General features: G+C 38.3%; 2 long non-coding RNA genes across 2 annotated transcripts in view; one reads left to right on the top strand and one right to left on the bottom strand.

Moving 5' to 3' along the window:
• The window catches only part of LOC139356039 (uncharacterized), a 42,994-nt gene that overhangs the window by 16,316 nt on the left and 2,014 nt on the right, over positions 1 to 24,664 (top strand). The gene's annotated exons all lie outside the window — the stretch shown is intronic.
• Positions 10,972 to 24,664, bottom strand: part of LOC139356040 (uncharacterized) — a 101,601-nt gene continuing 87,908 nt past the window's right edge. The window contains exon 3 of the long non-coding RNA XR_011607411.1: positions 10,972 to 11,872. This is a non-coding gene — a long non-coding RNA (uncharacterized lncRNA). The remainder of the gene's footprint in view (positions 11,873 to 24,664) is intronic.

Here is a 24,664-nt window from a genome sequence, read left to right as displayed (position 1 = left end):
AGAGAACTCTATTCATGTATTCTACCATATACTCTCACTGGATTCCAAACTCATTTAATAAATTTCAATATCTGTTCCTTATTTCTAAAAACCCCATAGTAAAATGGAAATAAATGGATACTTCCTAGACAAAATTTTATATGTTTGTATGGTATGTGTGTTCATTACATCACACAAAACAATACCAATATTCTGCTCCATGATAAAACACTAGAGGTAATGCCCATTAAGGTCAATAAAAGACAAGAGTAATCATTGCTATTCTTACAACTTGATAGTTATCACCAAATTCCTGTGCAACAAGGTTTTAGCAATTTATACTCCCATTAACTGAAGATGAAAGTGCCTGTTAATCCACACTCTTGCCTGTGCTATGTTTTATCACCCTTTTAAATCTTCGCCAACTTGATATAGGAAAATATTTACAGTAGTTTTAATTATCATTTCTTTAAGCATTTATGAGCTGAATTTTTATGTTTAAAAGCCATTTATGCTTTTGTACCTAACCTATTCCAGTCTTTTGCCCATTTTTCTGTTTGATATTCCTTGTTTGAAATTGTCATATGTGTAAATTAATATTAACCCTTTGTCATATATCTTATATATTTTTCCAGTTTATAGTTTTTTTCCAGTTTATAGTTTGTCTTTGATCTTATTTATGGTGTCTTTTGTCATGAATACACTTAAATGTTTTTATATAATACAATTTTCAACCTTATCTCTTAATAGTTTTTTGGCCTTGATATTTATATTGAGAAAGGCTCTATTCTAAGAACATGAAACTATTCCCCACTGCTTTATACTAGCAGCTCTACAGTTATAGTTACAATTTTACATTGAACAGTTGGATACACCTGCGCTTTATTAAGGTGTAAGGATTGAGGTAGAGATACAAATGACTAGCAAATTTTTCCATGTCATCCATTGATGAATGATTCATCTTCTCCCATTGATTTTAGGCATCATCCTTCAATACTGTTTTCTTTTCTAACCTCAGGTTTGCATGTATACATTCTATTCCATTTCACTCATCTGATTATTGCTCTTACCAGGACAGGCTGTTTGCCAGGGCAAGTGCTTCACCATTATTCTTCTATTTCAGAATTTTTCATATTATTCTCAGAAGTTAGTTATTCCATATAAGCTCTGGAATTATTCTGTCAAGTTCCAAAAAATGTTCTGTTGACATCTGACTGAAACTACTGAATTCTAGTTTGATTTAGAATGAAATATTGAATATTTCCCCCTAAGATAAAATATGTTTCTCTATTTTAAAAATCATTTTTATGCTTTTCAGTGGAGTTTTACAATTTTATTTATGTGCATCTTATGTGCTCTTCATCTACTTTATTCTTAGGTGTATTGTATTTTTGGTACTATAGTGGATTTCTCATTATATTTCTTTTTTCTTTTTTTTTTTTTTAATTGAGATGGAGTTTCACTCTTGTTGCCCAGGCTGGAGTGCCATGGCATGATCTCGGCTCACTGCAACCTCCGCCTCCCAGGTTCAAGCAATTCTCCTGCCTCAGCCTCCCAAGTAGCTGGGATTACAGGTATGCACCAGCACACCCGGCTAATTTTGTATTTTTAATAGAGACGGGGTTTCTCTATGTTGGTCAGGCTGGTCTCGAACTCCCAACCTCAGGTGATCTACCCACTTTGGCCTCCCAAAGTGCTGGGATTACAGGCATGAGCCACCGAACCTGGCCTTATATTTCTTTAAATCATATTTTTAACAGGTTATTGACTATATAAGTTATCTATATATTAATTTTAAATTAGAACCCTTAGTAAGCTGTATTAATCTTTCTATTAAGTTTTTGGTTGATATGAGTCACAATCATATCTGAAAACAATTATTTTTGCCTCCCCCTTTCTCGCATTTATAAATTTTATTTATTTCCCTTGTCTAATAGTAATGACCAACAATTACAGAAGAATGTTAAATAATAATAGATTACATTTGCTGAGCACTCGTTATATGCCAGATATTGTACTAAACTCTTTATACTAATTAACTCATTTGATTCTCAAAAAAACCTGAAAAAGTTAACATTATTCTCATTTCTTAGATAAGAAAATTAAAATATAGAAATATAAGGTAATATACCCATATTTTCACAGCTGATAAGTGGTAGAGCCAGAATTTGAACCAACACAATTCCATCCTTTGCAGAGCCATGCTTTAAGATCTACCAGTTTGTCAGTGTCTATCTGTATAATATCTGGCCTTTATAAGTTTGTCTGTCATGTGCCCAGATGTGGTTTTCTTTGTATTTATTCTGCTTGCAATTCGCTGAGTTTTTTAGATTTTTGAGTTGCTGTTTTGTTCTGGTTTTTCTTACCAAATTTTGAAAATTTTTAGTCAATATTTCTTCATATGTATTTTGGATCATTTTTTCTTTTCTGGGACCCTAAATACATATATGTTAGACTGCTTAATACTGTCCCACAGGCCACTGGGACTCTGTTGATTTGTTCTCAATCTTTTTTTTTCTCTGTGCTTCAGTTTAGATGATTTCTGTTGACCTGTCTTCAAATTCACCAATTCTTTCTTCTGTTATATCCAATCGTTATCCCATTCCATGACTTTTGAATTATAGCTATTATAATTTTCCAGATCTAGAACTTTCATTTGATTCTTTTTTAATGGTTTCTTTGTCTTTTCTGAAATTCTCTATATCTTCACTCATTTTATTAATCTTTTCTTGTAGACCATTTAATACATTTATCATAATTATTCTAAAATCCACATTTATCATAATTATTCTAAAATCCTCACCTGCTAATTCTAATATCTAAATTATCTGAGGATCTGTTCCTATTGATTGATCGCTCTCTTGACCATCTTATTTCTTTACTTGTCAAGTAATTTTTGGTTATATACTAATACTGTAAATATGTTGATATAGTATATAGAATATGGATTCTTTCTTTGTTTTTGAAGGGTGATGCATTTTCTTGCAGCAGGCAGTTAAATTACTGACAGATCACCTTGAACTTATGGATATTTGGTTTTATACTTTCTTATGGCAGTTCTATTTCAGCATTTCCTTAATCTTAGATTGAATCCCTCTTGAGACAGTTTTTACTCCTAAGGCGTGGCCCTTCGGAGGTTTCAATGGCTCATCCAAGGTATTTACCAAATTCATCTAACTTGGTAACATGTGAACTCCGAATTCTGTTTCCCCTATGGTGAAAAGTAGCTATGTTCAGAGTATGGCGAAACTCTGCTCAGCTCTTTCAGACTTCTGGATGATACTGTTTTCCTATTAGAATCTTTGGGGTCTCACTTGCACATGTACTGTTTTGGGATTAACTAAAGAGTTGGGGTACATTTATATATAGATTTTGGGATTTCCTTCTCTGTGGCTCTCTCCTTTCAAGAATTAACTCCTCAATTTTCACACTCTCAGTTGTCCCAAACTCTGTCTTCTTGCTTCTCAGTCCAAGAAGCCTGAAGCTTTCTGCTTGAGTCTAGTTGCCCTGAGCCAAGCAGACTAAGGAGAGCCTGCAAGGGAAAACCCATACAAATGTAGAATCTGCCTGTTCTTCTGTTGTTCTCCAGGCCTTTAAACCTTTTTAAAAATGACTTTATCCAAACTTTATCATTTAATTTTTTTTTTTCAATTGAGACAGAGTCTTGCTCTGTTGCCAAGGCTGGAGTGCAGTGGCATGTTCATAGCTCACTACAGCCTCCACCTCACAGGCTCAAGTGATCCTCCCACCTCAGCCTCCCAAGTAGCTGGGACTACAGCTGCATGCCACCGTGCCCAGCTAATTTTTTTGTTTTTTGTAGAGACAGGGTTTCACCATGTGGTCCAGGCTGGTCTCAAACTCCGGGGCTCAAGCAATCTGCCCACCTCAGCCTCCTAAAGCTCTGGGATTATAAGTGTGAGCCACTGCTCCTGGCCTGTATTTCTTTTTGAGGGAGAATTAGTCTGATATACATTACCTGATCAATGTAAGGCACTCCATCATTGTCAGAACTGTACCCCCTCATCTGTGCACACGACTCTGAGGCCATGCTTTAAACTAGGGTTTTTCAAAAGTTTAATTATGACCACTGTAATACTTTTTACATTAAACCAGTACACAAATAAATACATCAGACATCTAAGACCACTCACTACTTGGTAGTGTACATAATAATTTTATGAAAAATAACTCTATTTTCTCCTTCCTTCCTTCTTCCTTCCTTCCTTGCTTCCTTCCTCCTTCCTTCCTTCCTTCCTTCCTCCTTCCTTCCTTTCTTCCTTCCTCCTTCCTTCCTTCCTTCTTCCTTCCTTCCTCCTTCCTTCCTTCCTTCCTTCTTCCTTCCTTCCTTCTTCCTTCCTTCCTCCTTCCTTCCTTCCTTCCTTCCTTCCTTCCTCCTTCCTTCCTTCCTTCCTTCCTTCCTTCCTTCCTTCCTTCCTTCCTTCCTTCTTCCTTCCTTCCTTCCTTTCTTTCTTCCTTTCTTGGTCTCATTCTGTCTCCCAGGCTGGAGTGCAGGGGCGTGATCATGACTCACTGCAGCCTCGACCACCCTGGCTCAGGTGGTCTTCCTACCTCAGCCTCTCGAGTAACTGGGACTACAGGCCACCACACCCGGCTAACTTCTGTACTTTTTGTAGAAATGGGGTTTTGCCATGTTGCCCAGGCTGGAATAACTGTATTTTCTAAAAATATCACAGTAAATAGAGTAGCCTTGTTTTACATATATGTAAATCTTTTCAATGTTTTACTTATTCCAAGATAGGTTGATTCTCTTATTTGCTTCTGCATTCAATCTATTGTAGTATCACGTATCATGTAGCCTTTGAAAATTCTGCTATACACTTGTAAAAGAATGACTTCGAAAAAGACAAATAACATCTTTGTATTGTTATAAAATTATCAGAACTTCCAGGGTTCCCTCAAAACATGCTTTGAGAATTACTGCTCAAAACCATTAGTATCAATATTGTTCACATGGGCTATAAAACATAGTTTAAAAATTATAATATTTACTTATTAAATGCCAACTTTGTGCCTATTTTGTCCTGGAGTCTCTATTTAACTTTTCAGAACAATCCTTCGTGGTAGGTGTTATTGCCTCCTGCCCACCTCCACCCTCCCTGCCGCCCCTGCTCCCCCAACACTTTAGAGGAGGTGAGCAAGCTGAGAAAGAGAGACTCAGGGTTTGTCCCAAGGTCACACCCTAGTAGATAATGGCGGATAATTGGGCTGAATTCAAACCCAAGTCCATCTGACTTCAAAGCTCAAACTCTTTCCATCGTCCTTGTCGCTCAACAAAGTTCCCCTCATTAGAAACACTCTATGAAGGAGAATGAAATGGCAGCCATTTCTTTGATCTCCTCACTGAGAGATTTGCTTAAATGCAACATGCCATTATGGTTCTTTGAGTGGCCAGGAGCTAAACTGACCTAAGCCCTTCCCTGTCCACTATCCTTGCAGGACACTCAAAGCTCCTCCATGTGCCTCACTGCCATGAATTCTGATAAATAGCTCAGAATATGCTTTCAGCATATTGTATCACACACTTTGGCATAAGGACGATTATTCTGTAATAAATGAAAGGATCACATCCTCTGGTGAAGAATAGGCAGCAATGTAGATCAATTCCTTAAAAAGATTTTCTCTTTATTACTGTCAAGGGGTTAGATCTAGGATAGTGTAGCATACAGATAATAAAGGTGAAATACAGGATACTTTACAGATAACTGCTATCCACTTTCTTTTTTCTGACAGTTATGGAGGGAAAGGAAAACCATAGATGTCTGATAAGACCCAGACACATCCTTTCATTATATGTCTTAAGAGAGAGGAACAAGTGAGAGTAGCATAGAAAGAGACATAGGAAAAAAATTAGAAGGATAAAGAAAAAATCTGAGCACTTCTTTATTATATGGGTGGTTTCTGATTACTGCACATCTGTGGACAATATTTGAGATTTATTTCTTCTCTCTGGGGATTCCTTGCTGGGCTAAAGTTGATGTCTGGAGCTATGTATAGCTTCTGTGAAAGGATCCCTTGGCAAATTAAATTCCACGGTTTTGTCTTCATTCATAATGCATACTTTATACATCTCCGCAAATAACCATTGGAATTTAAACTAGAGAGTGACAAAATAGACCTGGCTCTGGGTCTAAACAAAATTGGAATATTTGACTATTCTGAAGTCATCCCTGATCACTTTCCCTTTAATATTAGACTAATCTTTTCGCATTGAAATGGTTCTTTTTCACTTTTAGAATTATCAACAGTGAAGAATGAAAACAAAGATGCTGTAGCACAATTTCTCCAAATAAGTTTCTATGCTAACATCATCCATATGAAAATAGGGAGACAAGCACCACAAAAAGTTAAAAGAGAAAGGAAAAAGGAATAAAACAAACTACTCCCCACTTCCTCCCCACACTGACCTAGCCTTGAGGACACAACGCAGTAAAAGTTCTATATGAGTGACTGCAGTACCTGTGGGCACAGATTCAATTTTTCAATATAATTATTTCAAGTTCTAATCTTAAGGTTCCTATAAACACAATTCCAAATCTTAAAGTACTCCAAAGATCTTCTCTCACATTAAGCAGGAGAACTAAGGCATCCTTCACTAAGGAGATTCGTAATTCAGAATTATGTCATGCTACAAAATGGAAGCTAGGATTCAACCTGCTCATAACTGATGAATTTACCAATGTTGCAGTCTGTTTGGAGAGCTGTGAATTGTCTAGATTCACTTTAAGCTCAGCTTAAAACTTTGCTCTTTTTCTGTATTTGTTTGTAAATGATTAGTATACTGTTTAAAAAAAGAAAAGCAGTGTATGGATGACAAAGAAATCATGAAACATGGGTATCAATATTATAAAAACATAAACAGAGTAAATAGAAAAAGGGAAACAATTATTCATAATCACAACAGTTTAATACTACCATTTGTAGCATTTAATACTACCATTTGTAGCAATCAGAATGTTCTCTTCTGATTTTATTTATTTATGTTTTATTATACTTTAAGTTCTAGGGTACATGTGCACAATGTGCAAGTTTGTTACATATGTATACATGTGCCATGTTGGTGTGCTGCACCCATTAACTCATTATTTACATTAGGTACATCTCCTAATGCTATCCCTCCCCCGTCCTCCCACCCCACGACAGGCCCTGGTGTGTGATGTTCCCCTTCCTGTGTCCAAGGGTTCTCATTGTTCAGTTCCCACCCATGAGTGAGAACATGCGGTGTTTGGTTCGATAGTTTGCTGAGAATGATGGTTTCCAGCTGCATCCATGTCTCTACAAAGGACGTGAACTCATCCTTTTTTATGGCTGCATAGTATTCCATGGTGTATATGTGCCACATTTTCTTAATCCAGTCTGTCATTGATGGACATTTGGGTTGGTCCCAAGTCTTTGCTATTGTGAATAGTGCCTCAATAAACATATGTGTGCATGTGTCTTTATAGCAGCACGGTTTATAATCCTTTGGGTATACACCCAGTAATGGGATGGCTGGGTCAAATGGTATTTCTAGTTCTAGATCCTTGAGGAATCGCCACACTGTCTTCCACAATGGCTGAACTAGTTTACAGTCCCACCAACAGTGTAAAAGCGTTCCGATTTCTCCACATCCTCTCCAGCACCTGTGGTTTCCTTACTTTTTAATGATCGCCATTCTAACTGGTGTGAGATGGTATCTCATTGCGATTTTGATGTGCATTTTTCTGATGGCAAGTGATGATGAGCATTTTTTCATGTGTCTGTTGGCTGCATAAATGTCTTCTTTTGAGAAGTGCCCATTCATATCCTTCACCCACTTTTTGATGGGGTTGTTTTTTTCTTGTAAATTTGTTTGAGTTCTTTGTAGGTTCTGGATATTAACCCTTTGTCAGATGAGTAGATTGCAAAAATTTTCTCCCATTCTGTAGGTTGCCTGTTCACTCTGATGGTAGTTTCTTTTGCTGTGCAGAAGCTCTTTAGTTTAATTAGATCCCATTTGTCAATTTTGGCTTTTGTTGCCATTGCTTTTGTTGTTTTAGACATGAAGTCCTTGCCCATGCCTATGTCCTGAATGGTATTGCCTAGGTTTTCTTCTAGGGTTTTTATGGTTTTAGGTCTAACATTTAAGTCTCTAATCCATCTTGAATTACTTTTCGTATAAGGTGTAAGGAAGGGATCCAGTTTCAGCTTTCTACTTATGGCTAGCCAGTTTTCCCAGCACCATTTATTGAACAGGGAATCCTTTCCCCATTTCTTGTTTTTGTCAGGTTTGTCAAAGATCAGATGGTTGTAGATGTGTGGTATTATTTCCGAGGGCTCTGTTCTGTTCCATTGGTCTATATCTCTGTTTTGGTACCAGTAGCATGCTGTTTTGGTTACTGTAGCCTTGTAGTACAGTTTGAAGTCAGGTAGCGTGATGCCTCCAGCTTTGTTCTTTGTTGTTTTGGCTTAGGATTGTTTTGGTTCCATATGAACTTTAAAATAGTTTTTTCCAATTCTGTGAAGAAAGTCATTGGTAGCTTGATGGGGATGGCATTGAATCTATAAATTACCTTGGGCAGTATGGCCATTTTCACGACATTGATTCTTCCTATCCATGAGCATGGAATGTTCTTCCATTTGTTTGTGTCCTCTTTTATTTCACTGAGCAGCGGTTTGTAGTTCTCCTTGAAGAGGTCCTTCACATCCCTTGTAAGTTGGATTCCTAGGTATTTTATTCTCTTTGTAGCAATTGTGAATGGGAGTTCACTCATGATTTGGCTCTCTGCTTGTCTGTTACTGGTGTATAAGAATGCTTGTGATTTTTGCATATTGATTTTCTATCCTGAGACTTTGCTGAAGTTGCTTATCAGCTTAAGGAGATTTTGGGCTGAGACGATGGGGTTTTCTAAATATACAATCATGTCATCTGCAAACAGGGACAATTTGACTTCCTCTTTTCCTAATTGAATACCCTTTATTTCTTTCTCCTGCCTGATTGCCTGGGCCAGAACTTCCAATACTATGTTGAATAGGAGTCCCTGTCTTGTGCCAGTTTTCAAAGGGAATGCTTCCAATTTTTGCCCATTCAGTATGATATTGGCTGTGGGTTTGTCATAAATAGCTCTTATTATTTTGAGATACATTCCATCAATACCGAATTTATTGAGAGTTTTTAGCATGAAGGGCTGTTGAATTTTGTCAAAGGCCTTTTCTGCATCTATTGAGATAATCATGTGGTTTTTGTCTTTGGTTCTGTTTATATGCTGGCTTATGTTTATTGATTTGCGTATGTTGAACCAGCCTTGCATCCCAGGGATGAAGCCCACTTGATCATGGTGGATAAGCTTTTTAATGTGCTGCTGGATTCGGTTTGCCAGTATTTTATTGAGGATTTTTGCATCGATGTTCATCAGGGATATTGGTCTAAAATTCTCTTTTTTTGTTGTGTCTCTGCCAGGCTTTGGTATCAGGATGATGTTGGCCTCATAAAATGAGGTAGGGAGGATTCCTTCTTTTTCTATTGATTGGAACAGTTTCAGAAGGAATGGTACCAACTCCTCCTTGTACCTCTGGTAGGATTCAGCTGTGAATCTGTCTGGTCATGGACTTTTTTTGGTTGGTAGGCTATTAATTATTGCCTCAATTTCAGAGCCTGTTTTTGGTCTATTCAGGGATTCAGCTTCTTTCTGGTTTAGTCTTGGGAGAGTGTATGTGTCCAGGAATTTATCCATTTCTTCTAGGTTTTCTAGTTTATTTGCATAGAGGTGTTTATAGTATTCTCTGATGGTAGTTTGTATTTCTGTGGGGTCGGTGGTGATATCCCCTTTATCATTTTTTATTGTGTCTATTTGATTTTTGTCTCTTTTCTTTTTTATCAGTCTTGCTAGTGGTCTATCAATTTTGTTGATCTGTTCAGAAAACCAGCTCCTGGATTCATTGATTTTTTGAAGGGTTTTTTGTATCTCTATCTCTTTCAGTTCTACATGATGAAACCCCATCTCTACGCAAAATACAAAAATTAGCCAGGCATGGTGGTGCACACTTGTAGTCCTAGCTACCAGGAGGCTAAGGAGGGAGGATCACCTGAACCTGGGAAATGAGGCTGCAGTGAGCCATGATCATGCCACCACACTCCAGCCTTGGCGACAGGGTGAGACCTTGTCTCAAAAAAAAATTATGGAACATTTCACAGATGTGTTCTCTATCTGTTTGCTTTTTACCTACCAATGTCTTTACAGCCTTTGTATTTAAAGTGAAGCTCTTGTAAAGAGTAAATAGCTCAGTCCTGCTGAGGTTTTTAGTCTGATGGAATTAGGCCAAGGGGAGTCAGCTCAGAATAGAGAATGCAGTACACCAAGATGGGTCTGGGAAACTAGTGGGAAAGTGGAATTATTTTAGTAACCAAGAAGGTGTCATCTTAATTTGCAATGAAGAACATTTTAAATCCAACTATCCAGATGGCTTTAATTTACTAAACTATTTCTTAACCTCTAGTATCATGTTTACTTAACAGTGCTGATCCAAGAATATGTTACAGGCATTGGGGGAAGAAGTCACTTAATTTCAACCGCTTGGGGGAAAAACAAACAAAAAATAAAATCAGAAATTTTTGATTGTTTCTTTTTAGAACTCTGCCTGCAGTTAAATACTCTAGTGATAGTCAGGACTGTTAAGATGCTGAAACAGAAAGACAGTATTTCATTGTTTTCCAATAACCTGTAGTCTTTAGGCTGTGGAGCTCCTAAGATCAATATTTTTATCTCTGTAAGGGCAGTGTACATTCATTTTATTACCCATCTAGCATTTCCAAAGAGGTCACTGTTTCACACAAATAGAGTCACCTAAGTACTCTGTTATTATAATGAATCCCCTCCAAGAGTCATAAAATACTTAGAAAATTGCAAACTCCTGTTTTAACCAGCATGATTTCCAGCAGTTCTAATAAATATTTTTTTTTAAAGAAACCGTGACAACAAACAGTTGCTTCTATCATTTCTGCCATCAAATAGTAAAGATCTGACAGCTCTTCAGGTAATCAATTTTCATGAATTCCTAATAACAGTGAGAAAACCAAGTAGGTCTCCCAGCCTCAGCAACTCAACAGTTGTGTGTAGGCTATAATTTTAAAATATAGTTAGTCATCTCATGATATGAGTCCTGAGATCATACTGTTAACTTTTATACAAGAGATATGGCTTGTTATACACACAATGTGTACTATCCTGTGGCATACCTAATAGGACAATTAGGGTTTATCACAGAATTTGTATGTATCAGTATTTTCAATTTCACCTCAGGATTCAGTTTTCAAGTCCTCAACCAAATGTGGAAATATGATTTTAAAATTTGAAATTGTAGGAGGGCAGACTGCCCCTTTTGAAAAAGTTTGCTAAATGATAAGAAGAATACTAATCTTAAATCCGGGCTTCTGGAAACATTGGATCATAAATTCAAGTGCTGTTTATAAAACCCTTCCCAAATTGTGCAAAAGTTTTTTAAGTGAAATTCTCTGACGTGCTGTTTTTGAAATCGGAAGAAGGAAGATTTTGTCGTTGTTGTCTTCCAAATATATATCTGCATGCCACTGATTTTTATTCACTCTGCTCTCTGAATTTGAACAATGAAAAGGTCATATGAATGCACCACTTGCTAGAACAATGGCCGAGGTCCCTCTTGGCAGCTGAAAATCTAGATCATGAATCTTGATGGAGAAAGATGTCAGTCCATAAATATGTAAGATGTCCTTAAGCCGAGAGATCTATCATTTTGGCCTTATTTGTCAGATACAGAGAAGCAGAGCCATTCTCCGGGGATCCTGGAGCTCCCAGCCGAAGCTCCCTTCTGCAAAGACGACTTTCACATGAAGCCTGCCTGAGGACTGCTTACTTCCTGGTTATTTTGCTAAAAGAATGTCCTACAAAAGTAAAAGACAAAGAGGCATTATTTAAACTGTTCAAGGGGAAAATCCCAGCAATCAATATCGCCTACAACCCTAATCTCTTCGAATGGGTTAGACCAAGAAATGTGGGAAGGAGATCGATTTTGATATGTTTTTAGTTTAGGAGCAAACCACACTTTAATTCTACTGTGTAGAATTTCACCTCTTACTATTAGTTATGAATACAAATTAGAGGTCAGAACAGAAAATTTGGTCTGGAATAATTTTCTCATTTGTCCAGTGTAACACCTGCCTCTCAAAAATTTAAGCATTATGAAATAACATGTATGAAATGTGCGGCATGAATTTTTAAAGCTCGCCTTGTGTGAAAATGATTATACATAATACCAAATAACTACAATGTATGGTTCTCAGGGAAAACAGGAGGGATCAAATTATTCATGAAGTCAGATTTAACATGGTTATCAATGGGCTATAGGAGACTAACTGACAGGTAAAAATGCTACCCGTCAACACCAAGTAGATAATGTGAACTTAAGTTCCTTTATATGCTGTATACCTCTAGTAATTGCGCCTGTCTTCTAAACTCTAAAATAGTAAGGTTGTGAGAATATACAGTGCCCATAACTTAGTTATATTTAGGAAAATGATACTCTTTTCCATCATTTGCATTTCTGAATATGTAGGGGAAGAGTTACCAAGGAGGTGAAGTTAGAATGAAAGAAATTTCAAAAATTAAATTGGAAAGAAAAAAATGTAAAAAATTTAAACAGATAAGTGAATCATCTATATTTGGAGGAATGATTGTATCTATTTGCCTTTCATTAATAATTGTTGGATATAACAGTTGGAATTTAAACTTTCAACAATTGTTTTTGTCTGTGGATTTCATAGTCTTCAGGTTTTATTGGATGGGCACTGAAGTGCTATAGTTCAGTGTTCTCCTGAGGCAGGGATTTCTTTGAGAACATCCCTGACAAGTACTTATCCAAATTCTACTGAACCTGAACCTTCTGTGTGGCCAGCACTCCTATCTCTTACTGTTTAAAATGAGGCCGGCGATACAACTCTTACTGTTTAAAAGGCCGTCCTTGTTTTGAAGGGAATCCCCTTCTCCGTAACATCCATTCCTCAATGCTGACCACGTTCTTTTTAATGACAGAGAATAACTTTTCACAGGATGACCCTTTAACTCTGGGAGAGGAGTTCCTGAGCTTTCAGAACCCCACCTCTCCAGGCTAAATAGCTATTTCACTCTTCCCCTTAGAAAGCAGAGTAAAGTGAGCAATGAAGGCTCTTAACTTTGTTTGGATCATCGTTCCCTTGGAAAATCAGATGCAAGCTAGGAACCCTCTTCTCTTTCTAAAGAAAACGTGCATGTGCATATGCCCTTAAAAATGTACAATAATTTCAGGGATTGCAGAGTAGCAGGTTGAGAACCACGGGGGCTCCTGGGGACCCTCGGGTCATCTTGGGGCATCAAAGGCCGCTGATCAGCACGGAGCTCCTAGATATAAGAGAGGAGTGGTCGGCTGGGTAGCAAAGAATGGAGTTTGTTTCTGTTTTGATTATTTTATTTTATTTTATTTATTTACTTATTTTACTTTTTCTTTTTTTTTGAGATGGAGTCTTACTCTGTCACCAAGGCTGGAGGGCAGTGGCATGATCTTGGCTCACTGCAACCTCTACCTCCTGGATTCAAGCAATTCTTCTGCCCCAGCCTCTTGAGTAGCTGGGATTACAGGCACATGCCACTACGTCCAGCTAGTATTTATTTATTTATTTTTAGGAGAGATGGAGTTTCATCATGTTGGCCAGGGTGGTCTCAAACTCCTGACCTCAGGTGATCCACCAACCTTGGCCTCCCAAAGTGCTGGGATTACAGGTGTGGGTCACCATACCCAGTCTGTTTTGATCCTTTTAAATCAAGCAATTGACACCATAGTGTTTTGTTTGAAAAACTGAAAGCGGACAAATTTTGGTTAACTAAGGACTGTGGACTTGCTGAGGATTTTATGAAGTCATGTGCCCTTTAGTGTCCCATTTTCCTGGAAGGCACCAGCACGGCTGGCCTCACATACTAACCTGGCAGGAGACCCCAGTGACCAGCAGCTCTCTCCCTTCCTCTAACCACACTGAGCTGTTACATGGTACTCATCACTGGACGAGCTATCAACCTCTCATCACTATAGCATGTTAGACTTTAGAATTAGCTGTAATAATACTGGAGCCTACAAAAACCAGTGAAAAAGCAATAATTTAAAAAATTTTTAATTTGGGGGAGTATATAGTAGGTGTATATTTTTATGGGGTATATGGATCTCTTGATACAGGCATACAATGCATACTAATCACATCAGGGTAAATGAGGTATCCATCACCTCAAGCATTTATTTCTTTGTGTTATAAACATTTCAATTATACTCTTTTAGCTATTTTAAAATGTACAGTAAATTTTGGTTGACTGTAATCACCCTGTTGTGCTATCAAATACTAGATCTTATTTATTCTATCTAACTATATATTCGTACCCATTATCCATCCCCCACTCCCCCGCTTTCCCTTCCCAGCCTCTGCTAACCCTCATTCTTCTGTCATTTCCATGAGTTTAATTGTTTTAATTTTTAGCTCCCACAAAGAAGTGAGAATATGTGAAGTTTGTGTTTCTGTGCCTGGCTTATTTCACTTAATATAATGTCCTCCAGTTCCATCTATGCTGTTGCAAATGACAGGATCTCATTCTTTTTTATGGCTGAATAGTACTCTATTGTGTATATGTAGCACCTTTTCTTTATCCATTTGTTGATGGACACTTAGGTCGCTTCCAAATCTTGGCTATTATGGATAGTGCTGCAAAAAACAGGGGAGTGCAGATATCACTTTAATATGCTGATTTCCTTTCTTTTGGACATATACCTAGCAGAGGGATTGTTGGATCGTATGGTAGCTATATGTTCCATTTTCTGAGGAACCTCCATTCTGTTTTCCATAGTGGTTATACTAATTTACATTCCCATGAACATTGAACAAGAGTTCCCTTTTCTCCACATTCTCACCAGCATTCGTTATTGCTTGTCTTTTGAATAGAAGCTATTTTAACTGGAGTCAGATGATATCTCATTACAGTTTTGATTTTAATTTCACTGATGATCAATGATGTTCAGCACCTCTCCACACATCTGTTTGCCATTTGTATGTCCTCTTTTGAGAAATGTCTATTCAGCTCTTTTGCCTATTTTTGAATTCGATTATTGCATTTTTTCCTATTAAGTTGTTTGGACTTCTTATATATTCTGATTATTAATCCCTTGTCAGCTAGTTTGCACATATTTTCTCCTATTCTGTGGGTTGTCTTCTCACTTTGTTGATTGTTTCCTTTGCTGTGAAGAGGCTTTTTAATTTGATGTGATTCCATTTGTCCATTCTGCTTTGGTTGTCTGTGCTTTTGGGGTATTACTCAATAAATCTTTGCCCAGACCAATGTCCTGGAGAGTTTCTCAAATGTTTTCTTGTAGTAGTTTCGTAGTTTGAGGTCTTAGATTTAAGTCTTTAATCCATTTTGATTTGATTTTTATATATGGTAAGAGATAGGGGTCTAGTTTCATTCTTCTGCATATGGATATCCAGTTTCCCTAGCACCATTTATTGAAGAGATTGTCCTTTCCTCGATGTATGTTCTTGGAAACTTCGTTGAAAATGAGTTCACTGTGGATGTATGGATTTATTTCTGGGTTCTTTATTCTGTTCCATTGGTCTATGTGACTGTCTTTTTTTTTTTTTTTTGCCAGTACCATGCGGTTTTGGTCACTATAACTCTGTGATATAGTTTGAAGTCAGAGAGTGTGATTCCTCCAGTTTTGTTCTTTTTTCTCAGAGTGACTCTAGCTATTCTGGGTTTCTTGTGGTTTCATATAAATTTTAAGATTATTTTTTCTATATCTGTGAAGAATGCCATTGGTATTTTGATAGAGATTGCATTGAATCTGTAGATTGCTTTTACTAGTATAGACATTCTAACAATATTGATTCTTCCAATCCATGAATATGAAATATCTTTCATTTTTTGTGTCCTCTTTGATTTCTTGCATCAATGTTTTATAGTTTTCATTGTAGAGATCTTCCACTTCTTTGGTTAATTCCCAGGTATTTTATTATTTGTAGCTACTGTAAATAGGATTACTTTCTTGATTTCTTTTCCAGATTGTTCACTGTTGGCATATAGAAATGCTACTGGTTTTTGTATATTGATTTTGTGTCCTGCAACTTTACTGAATTTGTTTCTTAATTCTAGTAGTGGTTTTTTTTTTGTTTTTTTTGTTTGTTTGTTTTTTTGTTTTTTTTTGTGGAGTCTTTAGGTTTTTCCAAATATAAGATTATATTATCTGCAAACAAAAATAATTTGACTTCTTCCTTTCCAATTTGGATGCCCTTTATTTCTTTCTCTTGTCTGATTGTTCTAGCTAGGACCTCCGGGACTATGTTGAATTACAGTGGTGAAAGTGGGGATCCTTGTCTTATTCCAGATCTTAGAGGAAAGGCTTTCAGTTTTTCCCCATTCAGTATGATACTAGTAGTGGGTCTGTCATATATGGCTCTTCTTGTGTTTAGGTGTGCTTCTTCTATACCCAGTTTGTTGAGGGATTTTATCATGAAGTGATGTTGAATTTTATCGAATGCTTTTTTAGGATCAACCAAAATGATCGTATGTTTTTTTTTTTTTTTTTTGAGACGGAGGATCGTATGGTTTTTGTCTTTCATTCTGTTGATACGATGTGTCACATTGATTAATTTGTATATGTTGAACCATCCTTACATCCCTTGGATAAATCCCACTTGATCATGATGAATGATCTTTTTAATGTATTGTTGAATTCAGTTTGTTGTTGAGGATTTTGCATCAGTATTCATCAGGTGCATATATTCACACCTTTGTTGGTTTTGGTATCAGTGTAATACTGGCCTTGTAGAATGAGTTTGGAAGTATTCTCTCCTCTGTTTTTTTGGAACAGTTAGAGTAAGCTTGGTATTAGTTCTCCTTTAAATGTTTGGTAAAATTCAGCAGCGAAGCCTTCAGGTCCTGGGGTTTTCTTTTCTGGGAGGCATTTTATTATGGCTTCTATCTCATTACTTGTTATTGTTATTGGTCTTTTCAGGGTTTAGATTTCTTCATGGTTCAAATTTGGTATGTTGTATACTTCTAGGAACTTCCATTTCTTCTAGGGTTTCCAATTTATTGGCATATAGTTGCTCATAGTAATCTCTAATGATCCTTTTTGAATTTCTGCAATATTAGTTATAATGTCTCCTTTTTTATCTCTGATTTTATTTATTTGGGTTCTCTTTCTTTTTTCCATAGTCTGGCTAACGGTTGGTTGATTTTATCTTTTCAAAAACCAACTTTTCATTTCATTGATCATTTGGATTTTTTTGTTTCAAGTTCATTTATTTCTTCTCTGATCTTTATTTTTGTTTTCTTCTACTAATTTTGAGTTCAGTTTGTTCTTGTTTTTCTAGTTCTTTAGGCTGCATCATTAGGTTGCTTATTCGAAGTTTTTCTTTTCTTTTTCTTTTGGTGTAGGCACTTACAAGTAAAAACTTCCCTGTTAGTATTGCTTTCACTGTATCCCATAGATTTTGGTATTTTGTGTTTTCATTATCATTTGTTTCAAGAAAATTTTAAATTTCCTTCTTAATTGCTTCATTGATCCACTGGTTATTCAGGAACATGTTTAATTTTCATGTTTCTGTATAGTTTCCAAAGTTCCTCTTGTTATTGACTTAAAGTTTTATTCCATTGTGGTCAGGAAAGATACCTGATATGATTTTAATTTTTTTGAATTTTTAAAGACTGTTTTATGACCTAACATATGGTCTATCCTTGATAATAATCCATGTGCTAAAGAGAAGAATGTATATTCTATAGCCATTGGCTGACATAGTCTGTTTATCTCTATTAGGTCCATTTGGTCTATAGCACATATTAGGTCTGATGTTTCTTTGTTGATTTTCTGTCTGGATGACCTGTCCAATGCTGAAAATGGGGTACTAATAATATTCACTTTATGTATCTGGATGCGCCAGTGTTGGGTGCATATGTATTTACAATTGTTATAGCGTCTTGCTTAATTGAACCCTTTATCATTATATAATGACCTTCTTTTTCTCTTCTTATAGTTTTTGTCTTGAAACCTTTTTTGTCTAATATATAGTTACTCCTGCTCTTTTTTTGGTTTCCATTGGCATGGAATATCTTTTTTCCTTTTTTCCATCTCCTTTTTTCCAGTCCATGTGTATCTTTATAGGTGAAATGTGCTTCTTGTAGGCAACAGATTGTTGGGTTTTGTTTGTATAAATTCATTCAGCTACTCTATGTCTTTTGATTGGAGAGTTTAGTTCATTTACATTCATTATAATTATTGATAAGGAGGGACTCAATGCTGCCATTTTGTTATTTGTATTCTGGTTGTTTTGTAGTCTTCCCTCCCTTCCTTCTTGTCTTACTTTCCATGAAGGTGATTTTTTTTTCTGGTGGTATGTTTTAATTGCTTACCTTTTATTTTTGTGCATCTGCTGCAGGCTTTTTGATTTGTGGTTACCATGAGGCTTGCATATAACATTTGATAACCTATTATTTTATTTTATTTCATTTATTATGATTATTTGAGATGGGATCTTGCTCTGTCACCCAGGTGACATGATGCAACATCATGGTGACATGATGCTCTGTTGCCCAGGTGTGATGGTGCAGTGGCACCATCTTGGCTCACTGCAACCTCTGCCTCCTGGGTTCAAGTGATTCTCATGCCTCAGCCTCCGGAGTAGCTGGGACTACAGGTGTGTGCCACCACAACTAGCTAATTTTTGTATTTTTAGTACAGTTGGGGTTTCATTATGTTGGCCATGCTGGTCTCCACCTTCTGGCCTCAAGCATTCCACCTGCTTTGTCCTCCCAAAGTGCTGGGATTACAGGTATGAGCCATCACTATTGGCATGATAACCTATTATTTTAAACTGATGACAATACTGATTACAAATACAAACAAACAAACGAGCAAAGAGAAAACTAATACAACTCTACAATTTAACTTCATCTCCTTACTTTTTAACTTTTCGTTATTTCTGGTTATATCTTCTTATATGATGTCTTTAGGAGTTATTGCAGTTATCATTTTTTATAGTTTCATCTTTTAGTCTTTCTACTCCAGATATGAGTATTTTACACACCATGATTACAATGTTATAATATTCTGTGTTTGTCTGTGTACTTACTATTACCAATGAGTTTTGTACCTTCGGATGATTTCTTATTGCTTGTTGACATCCTTTTCTTTCAGAATGAAGAAATCTCTTCACAATATCTTATAAGACAGTTCTGATGTTGATGAAATCCCTTAGCTTTCGTTTATCTGGGAAAGTCTTCATTTCTCCTTCATGTTTGAAGGATATGTTTGCTATATATACTATCCTAGAATAAACTTTTGTTTTTTCCTTTAGTGCTTTAAAAATGTCATGTCACTCTTTCCTGGCCTGTTAGGTTTCCACTGAGAAATCTACTGCCAGACATATGGATATCCTTTGTATGTTATTTGTTTCTTTTCTCTTGCTGCTTTTAGGACCCTTTCTTTATACTTGACCTTTGGGAGTTTGATTAGTAAATGCTTGATGTAGTCTTCTTTAGGTTAAATCTGCTTGGTGTTCTATAACCTTCTCGTACTTGAGTATTGATATCTTTCTGTAGGTTTGGGAAATTCTCTGTTATTATGTCTTCAAATAAATTTTCTACACTGACCTTTTTCTCTCTCTCTGCCTCATCTTTAAGGCCAATAACTCTTAGATTTGCCCTTTTGAGGCTATTTTCTAGATCTTGTAGGTGTGCTTCATTCTTTTTTATTCTTTTTTCTTTTATCTATTCTGACCGTGTATTTTTAAATAGCTCGTCTTCAAGCTCACAAATTCTTTCTTCTGCTTGATGAATTCTACTATTAAGAGACTTTGATGTATTCTTCAATGTGTCAATTGCATTTTTCAACTCTAGAAAAATTCTTTTTACTTATTTAAAAATAATTAAATATTTTTAAAATAATATTTATTTAAATATTATTTAAATAATATTCTTGATTCTTTTTAATTATTTCAATCTCTTTGTTAAACTTATCTGATAGAATGCTGAATTTCTTCTCTGCCTTATCTTGAATTTCATTGAGCTCCCTCAATACAGCTATTTTGAATTCTCGTCTAACAGGTCATATATCTCTCTCTCTTAGGATTGGTCCCTGATTTAGTTCGTTTGGGGTGATCATGTTTTCCTGGATGGTCTTGATGTTTGTGGATGTTCATCAGTATCTGGGCATTGAAGAGTTAAGTATTTATTATAGTCTTCACAGTCTGGGTTTGTTTGTACCCACCTTTCTTGGGAAGGCTTTTCCAAACCCAGTAATGGTGTGGCTCTTGCAGACTTACAGAGGTACCACCTTGGTGGTCTTGAGTAAGATCTGGGAGAATTCCCTGGATTACTGGGCAGAGACTGTTGTTCTCTTCCCTTACTTCCCCTTACTTCTCTCAGTACAGAGAGGGAAGTGAAGTCTCTCTGTGCTGGGCTTCCTGGAGCTGGGGGAGGACTGACACAAGCATCCCTGTGGCTAACACTGCTGGGAAGGCACCGGGTCAGACCTGAAGCCAGCACAGCACTGGGTCTTGCCCAAAGTCTTGGGTGATGACTGCCTGGTATTGCATATGTTCACTTGAGGCCCAAGGGCTTTACAGTCAGCAGGTAGTGAATCCTGCCAGGCTTGTGTCTTTCACTACATTGTGGCAAGTTCCCCTACCCTGGGCAGATCCGGAGAGGCCATCCAGAAACTATGGCCTGGAATTGAGAACCTTAGGCATCTACTTGGTGCTCTATTCTACTGTGACTGAACTGGCACTCAAGCTGCAAGAGAGTGTGCTTCCCACTCTTCCCTCTTTTTTCCTTAAGCAGGAGGAATGTCTCCCTGTGGCCATCGCAGCTTGGAATGTGCTGAATCACACCTGAAGTCAGCATGGCCCAAGGCCCGTCCAGTACTGCCTAGCAACCACTGGTGTTTATTCAAGGCCCAAGGGCTTTTTAGTCAGCAGATGATAACTCCTGCCAGGACTGGGTCCTTCCCTTCAAGGAAGCAAGTTCCCTTCTGGCCCAGGGTGTGTCTAGAAATGTCATTTGGGAGCTAGTACCTGGAATGGGGACCTCAGGACTCTGCCTGGTGCCCTATTCTACCGTGGCTAAACTGATATTCAAGTTGTAAGACAAACTCATCTTTACTCTTCCCTCTCCTTTCCTGAAATGGAAGGTAGGAGTCTCTCCCAGAGCTGTGAGCTGCACTGCCTGAGGTTAGGGGAGGGATGACTCAAGGGCTCCCCTGTCCACCCTGGCTGGTGTCTCACTAGGTTGAGTACACCCCAAGACCACCGGCTGCAGCCCAGCACAGCACCAGCTCTAAGTTCCAATACAAAGTACCACCATCGCTGTGCTCTCCCTTCACCAAGCACATAGATTCTGTCTCCATGCCATGCGGCCACTGCTGCTGCACAGGGATGGGAGAGGGGTGGTGCTGGCAGTTCAAGACTGTGCCACTTTTCTTAATATGATGTTAAGCCCAGGTACTGTGATTCCTCATCTGATTTTTGGTTCTTATGCAGGTGTTTTCTTGTGTAAATGTTGTTCCGTTTGGTGTTCCTGCTAGATGGGACAATTGCTGGAAGGTTCTAGACAGCCATCTTGCTCCACCTCCTCAAAGGAGCAATTTCATTCTTGTTTTTCATAAATTAGCAAACCAAGACTCTGAGAAGATAAATGACTTGGCCAGGGCTGCAGAGATGAGTATGTCTAGGACCCGGTAGGTTGGACTCCTTGCTATCCTCCCCAGCACCCTTTCATCCACACAGAGCTATTAATTTAGTGAGCTGGATTATCATCTCATTAAAATTGAATGAGAAGTATCAGGACTCCTGGCCTTTCCTAACCTCACTTGTCGAAGGCAGTGACTTTGCCCTACAGAAGGGTTTGAAGCCCCAGGAGCCAATTCTTTACTGATGGTCCCAGAGGAACCAGAGTTGACCAGAAGGGAGAAGCAGCCTTTGCCAGGGGAAGTAATCATGAAAGGAACTGATCCTGTCCACTGTGGGCAGAGGTAGTTTGCTGGACTCAGCTCTGGGGAGTAGCTTTCCTTCTCTGAGACTTCGTTCAAGGTTTAAGAATCTAAAATCCTGCTTCTGGGTGATATAAACCCTGAGACTTGGGGCCAGATAACATCTAACAAAAGACAGATTTCTTGAGAAATCACATCTTGCTCCTGGCCCCACCCAAAAACTGTGAGGACACCAGCCAGCTCCAGAGAGCTCCGTAGAGAAAAACCCACAACAAGGGATGCGTGTGGCTGGTGCCCAGCTGTGTGTAGCTACTCTCTGCTTCCAGTTGCCCGATGCCAGTGTCTGTGCTGCTCCAGCAATGCCTGCTCCATATTTATGTTCCTCACTTTCCTTTCCGACCTTGAAAATGCCTGGAAACCGTTTCCTCTGTTGCTGCTCTTCAGAGCCTCGGTGGTGAAGTTTATTCACAGCAAGGTGGGAGCTGGCCACTCAGGCTTTGTGCTGCAGGCCTTTCTGGCAAAGAAATCACCCCACTACCTGAGACAGAAGCCAGGTACAAGAGAGCCCTTTCAGGCTGGCCAGAGAATGACCAGGAACTGCCCCTGTGTGCTTTCTTCCAGGTCTCCACACAGCTGGAAGCCACACAACCTGGGCCACTGAGCCAAGTGTGTGTGTTGGGGGGTGGAGCGGGGGGCAGTCAGAGAAACTGAGACAATTGGGACACATTGGGGAGGCTCTGAGGGGACACCCCATTTTGTCTGTTATGGGCTTGCCCTGGCCTCACCCCTCACACAATGCTGGACATTTTGGACACTGAGGTGGGATGACCAACAAGAAAATGAGGCAAATTCTTCTCTCAAAATCTGTCAGTGATAGACTCAGAGCATTTGGGGAAAATTAACAAAAAACTGCACTTGAAGAAAATGTAGCTCTTTACCCTTTTTGAGCTTCATAGAATTTTTAGTTTACATATTTGGGGGCAGTTTCTTCAAGAAGAGTCTGGAAGATAACAAATGTCCAGGCTTGAATAGGCTTGTAAGTTATTTGCATGAATGCACAGAAAGGCACAGCCTGGAGGACCCAAGTGGGTTCGAGGTGGGTACAGTGGAAGACCCTGCTCACTGCCGGCATATGACCTCAGCACATTGCACATGACACTATGTGCCACCCTCGGGGAAGCCACACGTGGTACTCTCTCTTGTTCTTCTCTCATGTGGACATCAGCTGAGGTCATGACTCAGGACTAGTTATAGACAGGGCTCAGACGCAAGACTGCACAAGGCAAAGCCAACTCTCAGCTGTCCATACCGCCCAACCTGTGCATAGAGCAAGTAAGATGGGAATATTAATGACAGGTGGTCTTCCCCTCCTCATGGGGTTCTGTGACAACTGGAGAAGTAGCTGAGTATAATGTGTGAAGCTACTGAGATGACTTTAGGTTGCACAGAGATGAGCCCTAGCTACTGATGGACTCACACAGTGGGGAAAGTTATTCCCTCTCCATTCCCCTTCAAATAATTCTGACTCCAGCCAGGACCAAAGCCCCAGTTGGGTATTAGCCTTTGACACCCATCTAATGCCATCCTCTGGCTCAGAGCCTTCTGCAAAGGACAGCATCAAGCTAGCTGTTAATAACATTGTCTTGTGTCCACTGTATTTGTTTTTATAGATTTTTTTTCTTATTTTGATCAGGCAATACTTATTTTCCATTTACAGAGTGACATGAAACTTAAAAATCAATGTATTGTTTTATGAAGGGTAATCAATTGAAAGAAAAAGATTAACTAATTAATTGGATAGGTGGTGCACAAAATTCACGAAGGTTTGGAAAACACTGATATAAGACTGACAGTGCAGATTTGGCTCTGAACCCTGGCTCTGCCATTTCCTAATGATATAGTCTTGTACAGGCCATTTAATGATTGGTAATTACATGAGGTAAGAGATATGGGAGTTCTCCTTGATCTATAAGATAATAGTCAATGATTCTTTATTGTTACTTAATGTCATTGAATCATTCTATTAAATAGAAAGTACCAAATTTCAGTCACACTTGAGTTTTCCTTGTTGCTATGACCACTATGCGTAGACAGGGCACGTGCAGACAGCCACCAGCACCCACACACCGAAGGATCAGACTCGGGGAGGAGTTTTGGATGGAGTTTTGGATGGAGACCAGAGCCGAGGGGGAAAGGCTGATGGTCCTGCCCTGGGGCAGGAATTTCGAAGCTATCATCACACCAATAGTTTCTTGATGGTGTCACAAAGACAACTGGTTGTCAGCAGGGCCAGGGCACAAGCTGCTGGTCTTCCACCAACGAGGGGATGAAACCATCACCACAGTCAACACAATGAACACAGACACTTCCTCCCAACCCTCACTGCCCTCCTCATCTCCAGACAGATCTGCTTTCTGTCATGATAGATGAATATACATTACGTGGGATTTTGTATAAACAGATGCACACAGTATGTACTTTTTGTCTTGCTTCTTTCACTCAACATAGTTATTTTGAGATTCATCTGTGTTGCTGTGTGTATCAGTAGATCATTCCATTGTAGTGCTGAGTCCATCACACAGATATACTACAATTTGTTCATACATCCACTTGTTGATGGATATTTGTATTTTTGTCTAGCTTTTGGTTATTACAAGCAAAGCTGCTATAAACATTCATGTAC

The sequence above is a fragment of the Macaca nemestrina genome, chromosome 9 (assembly GCF_043159975.1).
Source record: "Macaca nemestrina isolate mMacNem1 chromosome 9, mMacNem.hap1, whole genome shotgun sequence".
Taxonomy (NCBI): Eukaryota; Metazoa; Chordata; class Mammalia; order Primates; family Cercopithecidae; genus Macaca; species Macaca nemestrina.
Note: the sequence above shows the minus strand (reverse complement) of the source record. Positions and strands in the feature narration are given on the sequence as shown.